Source organism: Lethenteron reissneri, chromosome 35 (genome assembly GCF_015708825.2).
Source record: "Lethenteron reissneri isolate LAM-NWPU_2019-01 chromosome 35, ASM1570882v1, whole genome shotgun sequence".
In the NCBI taxonomy this organism is placed as follows: domain Eukaryota; kingdom Metazoa; phylum Chordata; class Hyperoartia; order Petromyzontiformes; family Petromyzontidae; genus Lethenteron; species Lethenteron reissneri.
Window position 1 is genome coordinate 4749776 of NC_083813.1, and position 6511 is coordinate 4756286.

Here is a 6511-nt window from a genome sequence, read left to right on the forward strand (position 1 = left end):
AACAAGAAATACGGATCCAATTATCCGCAAAAAATTCGGGTAACATGAAAAAAACTACACAACGTTTTTGCATTTTCGTCTTTATTTTAAGGTAAAACTAGTCCTCGACTTACGAACACCCGAGTTACGAACACCCGTACTTACGAACAAGCTTCCGTGAAATATAAAAAAATATAACATCGACTTAAAACGAGAACTCGCCATTGCAAACTCAACCGCGGAACTATTTTTCTGAGAGCAGCAATCCTCCGCGAGATGTAATGAAGCGGCATCGCGCTCGGAGTGTCTGCGAGTGTGTGTGCTGTTCGCCTTTTGGCGTCCTCTGGTCTAACACTGTTTGAGACTAGGCTCTAAAGAAAGCTGTCTCTGGTGTGGACCAAACACTTTCAAAGACAATGCATATACTACCAGAGCATGTTTTTTGTTCGCATCTTCACCACAAATATATATATATATGTGCTTAATGCAGACATGATTACTTGCAGAAGGTTTTTGTTTGGTGTTTAAACATCTTAACACCGATTTTATTGCCAGAAATGGTCAAACCTATTCTTATATTTTGACTAGCTGTACTACCCGGCTTCGCCCGGGACTTGGATCCACCACGCCCGGCCGCCTTTGTCTCCCAAGTGCCGATGTTAATACGCCACACCAGTTACTCGTTTGAGGCTGAGTCGACCTAGGGGAGGTTCAAATAATCGTCACCGGTGGTGGCCGTGAGCGGGAATCGAACTCGGTTCGCCGGGTTGGTAGCTCAGCGTAGCGTTAAGCACTACACCCACCGCTCCTCACACACCACACACGCACAGACACACACACAGACACACGCAGACACACACAGACAGACACAGACAGACACACACACACACAGACACACAGACAGCACGCTAAGCACTACACTACCGCTCCCCACACACCACCACACACAGCACACACAGACACACACACAGACACACACACAGACACACACACAGACACACACACACAGACACACAGACACAGGCAGCACGCTAAGCACTACACTACCGTTCCCCCTACACAACACACGCGCGCGCGTCCATAGGTACACATACACGCGCTTGCTGCAGACACACACGACTTTCAGGGTGCGTAAGGCAGTAAACGACTGAAATAATAAAGCGGCAATGCTGTGCGAGGAACGCCTTAGACCAGCAACACATTTGTGTAATGCGAGCGTAAACACACAAACACATACAAACACATACACACACATACATACACACACATACACACAAACACATACACACACATACAAACACACAGACATACACATACACACAAACACACACATACATGCACACAAACACATACACAATACACACACACATACATGCAGACACACAGACAGACACGTAACACACATACATACACACACATACATACACAGAAACACATACACACACATACATAGACACACACATACATACACACAAACACATGCACACACGTACATACACACATACATAGAGACACGCAGACATACACATAAAGACATAAAAAAAACCCACATACATACACACACACATACACACAAACACATACATACACATACATACACACATACATAGAGACACACAGACATACACATAAACACAAACACACATACACATGACCCGGCTTCGCCCGGGACTTGGATCCACGATGCCCCGCCGCCTTTGTCTCCCCAGTGACGATGTTCACACACGACAGCAGTTACGCTTTTGAGGCTGAGTGGACCTAGGGGAGGGCCAGGTCCGTTTCAAATAATCGTCAGCGGTGGTGGGCGTGAGTTGGAATCGAACTGGGGTCGCTCAAGCAGCTTAATGACTGTTTGTACAAAGAACATATAAAGAATCGATTATAATAACCAGGCAAGAGTCCACATTATAGACTGCCAGTACACGCACTCAGCTTCATAAGCAGGCTAGAGTGTACATGATAGAGTGGCAGTACGCTCACCGAGCTTAATAAGCAGGCTACAGTGTACATGATAGACTGGCAGTACGCTCACCCAGCTTAATGAGTATTTGTACAGTGAACATTAAAGTAATCGATTGTTGGCGCGTTAGGTTTAAAAGTAATATTAATAGCACACATTGTGGTGGGGGTGTAGTGAAGAGTAGGAAAAACTTTGATGAATTTACCTCAGAGTGGCGTGGTGGGTGTCGAGGCCTAGTAGCGTGCAAAGCCTGCGGCCTCGCCTAAAATTGTCGGCTTGGAAAAGGCAGGGTACGGGTGGCGTTCCTTCCCCCCCCCCCCCTAGCGCTCCAACAATACTGTGTAATGGCTATTATTTAATTAAATACGGAGCTTATGAAAGTGGCGAAGGCGTGGCTAGCCGTTGGCAGGGGCAACCGCCGTCCAATGAAACTGCAGCCCTTGGCGAAGGCGTGGCTAGCCGTTGCCAGGTCCAATGAAAGCGGCGAAGGCGTGGCTAGCCGTTGCCAGGGGCAACCGCCGTCCAATGAAAGTGCGTATGGGCCAAAGTCCACACACACACACACAGACAGACAGACATGAACGATTTTATATATATAGATACTGGTCCCATGATGGAAATAAAACTGTTTGTTTTGTATTTATGTTACTTTAATTATGTTTTATTTACTATAGTCGTTTTTTTACAGCGTTACATGCCAATGTTTCATATTTATTCTAAATTATGATTTTAACAATGCTTCCCTTTTTATTAACACATTTCGTAACGCTGACCTATGGGTATTTAAATACAGCGCATTATTGTGTTCCGACGTACGAACGGGTCTTAGGAACGAAGCAGGTTATTTTGCAACATACCTGGCCAATCGGAGGTGCAGGGGAAGGACAACAAACTGAACACGAAAAGCAGGTCTGTGTTTATGATTGGGGGCCGTCCATAAATGACGTCACGCACCTAGGGGGGGGGTCAGACATTTGTGACGATGTGTGACGAGGGGGAGGGGTTTGAGAAATGTGATGTCACATCAAAATGCGCAATTTTAAACAAATATAGACAACACGTTCTATTTAATTAAATAGACTTTTTAATAAATGTTTTCTCCTACAACATCAGAGTGCAGCGCCACTTTAAATACGCACTACAATGACAATAATTTAAAGCGATTTTAAGCATGTTTTATTTTTTGGGGGGGGGGCAGAGTTTTGTGACGTCATATTTGAGGGGGGGGTCTGACTTTTTGTGACGCCGTGTGACGAAGAGGGGGGTTCAAAAATCGTCCAAAATCGCGTGACGTCATTTATGGACGGCCCCTTGTGTGTATGTAAGGCTATTTAAAGTAATAAAAATATTTTTTTACGTGATTTATATTTATCATTTACAAACGTGATCACATTTCCGTTGACATTGGTCAAGCTAAGGGGCCCAATCGTGTAAATGTGAGGACTCCACATCTATGGTTCCCAAAAGCAGATGGTGATTCGACTTTACTGATGAGTCCTCATGTGAACAAAACCGGTCTACAATGTCTACAGGGTGGCCCTTGTGCGCTGTTCGCCTTTCGGCGTTCTCTGGTCTGACACGAGTGAGTCAAGGCCATGAAGAAGGATGTGTATGGTGTGGGCCAATCCGTTTCAAAGACAATGCCATATATTAATTATTATCGGAGCATGTTTGTTTGCTTGCATGTTTTGTCGCAAGTGCGTGTGGATCACGCAGGCTTGATTTCTTGCAAAAGGTATTTATTTGGAGTTTGAACATCTTAATACCTGTTTTATTGGCAGAAAGGGTAAACCCTATACTTCATAATTTACCCGAACATTATTTTTCATTTGAATATTAATTTTTGTTGAAATTAAACCTCAAATTATTTTGTAGTATTAGATAATTAAATTGTCACAAGACATCTGGATCACCCTGTTAAAGGCCGTTTTACGGTTCTTTTTTTTAGTGACATTCTTATTCGGTAAAAATTAAAGATAGGCGTCTTTATCGCGGCTATAGCTGGACACAAACAAGCTGCTTTCGCCGTTCTCTGGGAATCTGCAGCTCAACAAAACCGTGGTCGTGTGACGTCACAATGGGCTCATTAGCATGCGGGTCGGCTCGGTCGCCTTGAGCGTAGCGGCGCTGCACCGATGCACGCGTTTTACACTTCTACTCTGTACACATTCGACGCTGAATTACCATTAGCCGCACTGCACTTGTAGAGCAGCGACGAGTATTTTAGATTCACATTAGATGTGCACTTTGATTTATGAATGTAGAAAACGTTGGAAAGGTCTATAGAATGATATAAGCAAATTGCTATAAGAATACAGTCGTGCACAGTGCGTTGTCACTGCATGGAAAATTAAGTCGAACAAGATTTGTCTGCGTTAACGGTTTCAAATCCAATAGTGATGTTGTATTATATATAACGTGTCCATGTTTGCTATAAACGTTGCACAATTTCATTGAATTGTGATGAATGCACTCGCGCAACTTCTGCGATGTAATTAAGTTGTAGCATAGCTATCACAGTCTTGCACCATTAATATATTCCAACAAAACAGAACACGGGATAATGATTTAATTATTATTGAGCCCCCCCCCACCTGCCACACGCCCCCCCTCCCACCAAATCTCCCTCCCCTTCGGTGCAAGATAATGGACTATTTGCACCATGGACCGAGATGATGATGATGATGATGTGATCATGATTTGTAATTCCGTGGCAAAATCGGTACGTGGGGCTACGGTGCAGAATTTGCCGTGGTGAGGAGGGGCAGCACGTGACTGCGATGGGAGAAGGGTCACGTGGAGGGGACAGCCCCCCCCCCCCCGCGGTCACGTGACCACCTACATAATAATTGACAGCGCCACCTGCTCAAGAGTCTGCCCATCATTATCGATGGTGGTGAACTGTGATCAGCCAGGAACAGGTATCGGGATTTCTTGCACCCCAAAAAATCCCCCGCCAGGATGTGCATGCGCGGTGTGCCATTCACATTATGTATGTCGATTAACCTATGAATAGCTAATGGTTATCCATTGCACTTTACATGACCTCCCCCCACTGGTCTATGCACCTAATTGACTCACAAGTGACGACATCACATTTATCCCCCGTCTATTTGAGACGGAAACAGGAGGATTATTTTTCCACAACTCTGGCTATCCGCCTGATGATGCTGGTTGCATTTGCCGGTGCAACGTCACAGTAACTCGAATTGTAAATGTTGTGGTCTTACTCTCCAACGCACCGGTGTGCTGTACTAGTAACGCATTGCCACGTTTTGTTTACGTGACCAACCCCTTATTAATTGACCGTGTCGGGTGGTGGAAGGTTTAACGACAAATTAATTTTACGCAATCTGACCCAAAACATTATAATATGGACCTTTATACAGCACTGCACACTTGAAACGCGACACGGTCGTAGGCCTAACAAATAATAGGGTTCATGTACATTAAACGTCTATAGCTTATATGTGTGCTATAAAGAAGGGCTATTTGCCCGAAACTTCGCCAATACTTTTATTTTACTTTCACGTGTTCTTTTTTGGTGACAACCCTATTATTGCATTGTAGCAGCAGTCGCATCGTCACCAAATTAAAATGTTAAATGGCAGCAGCTCACGGCCACCGACAGACAACCCAGTGTCGATTACACTGTGTAACAAAAAAAATGTTTTTTGTTCCTGGGTAGTAAGTGTTTTTTCCTAATTGCTTATGCCTCAAAAGAGCAGAAAATGGCTATTATTCCCCACAAACTTCGCTTTTGTGACCAGGACAATGATATTTTGAAATTTACCTATTTTCTATGAAAAAACGTGTTCATTTGTCTCATTCTTTCACATAAAGTCCTGGTCACAAAAGCAAAGTTTATGGGGAATAATAGCCGTTTTCTGCACTTTTTAGGCCTAAAGCAATTAGAAAATAACACTTACTACCCAGGAACAAAAATCGTGTTACATTCCGGTCCAGGGCCTCATCCCCTAGGTCGACTCGGCCTCAAATGCCGGTGGTGTGGTGTGTAAATGCGGCACATGGTATAAACGTCGCCACTGTGGGGAGACAAAAGCGGCCGGGCGTGGTGTCGGCCACCACACCCCCTTCGTTGTGCCGTGCCGGCCTTCATCGGTGCAGCTCGCTCACAGCACTTGGGGGCCGTCCATAAATGACGTCACGCACCTAGGGGGGGGGTCAGACATTTGTGACGATGGAGGGGGGGGGTTGAGAAATGTGACGTCACATCAAAATGCGCAACTTTAAATAAATAAAGACAACACGTTCTACTTAATTAAATACAATTTTTAGAAATGTTTTCTCTTACAACATCAGAGTGCAGCGGCACATTAAATACGCACTACAATGACAATAGTTTAAAGCGATTTTAATCTTGTTTTATTTTTGGGGGGGGGGGGGGGCAGAGTTTTGTGACGTCATATTTGAGGGGGGGGGTCTGACTTTTTGTGACGCCGAGTGACGAATCGCGTGACGTCATTGACGGACGGCCCCTTGCCCCCAGAGTCTGTCACAGGCTGCGGCGGCGGGGGACCTTTGCCTTTGTAGCCACGGGGGGAGGGGAGG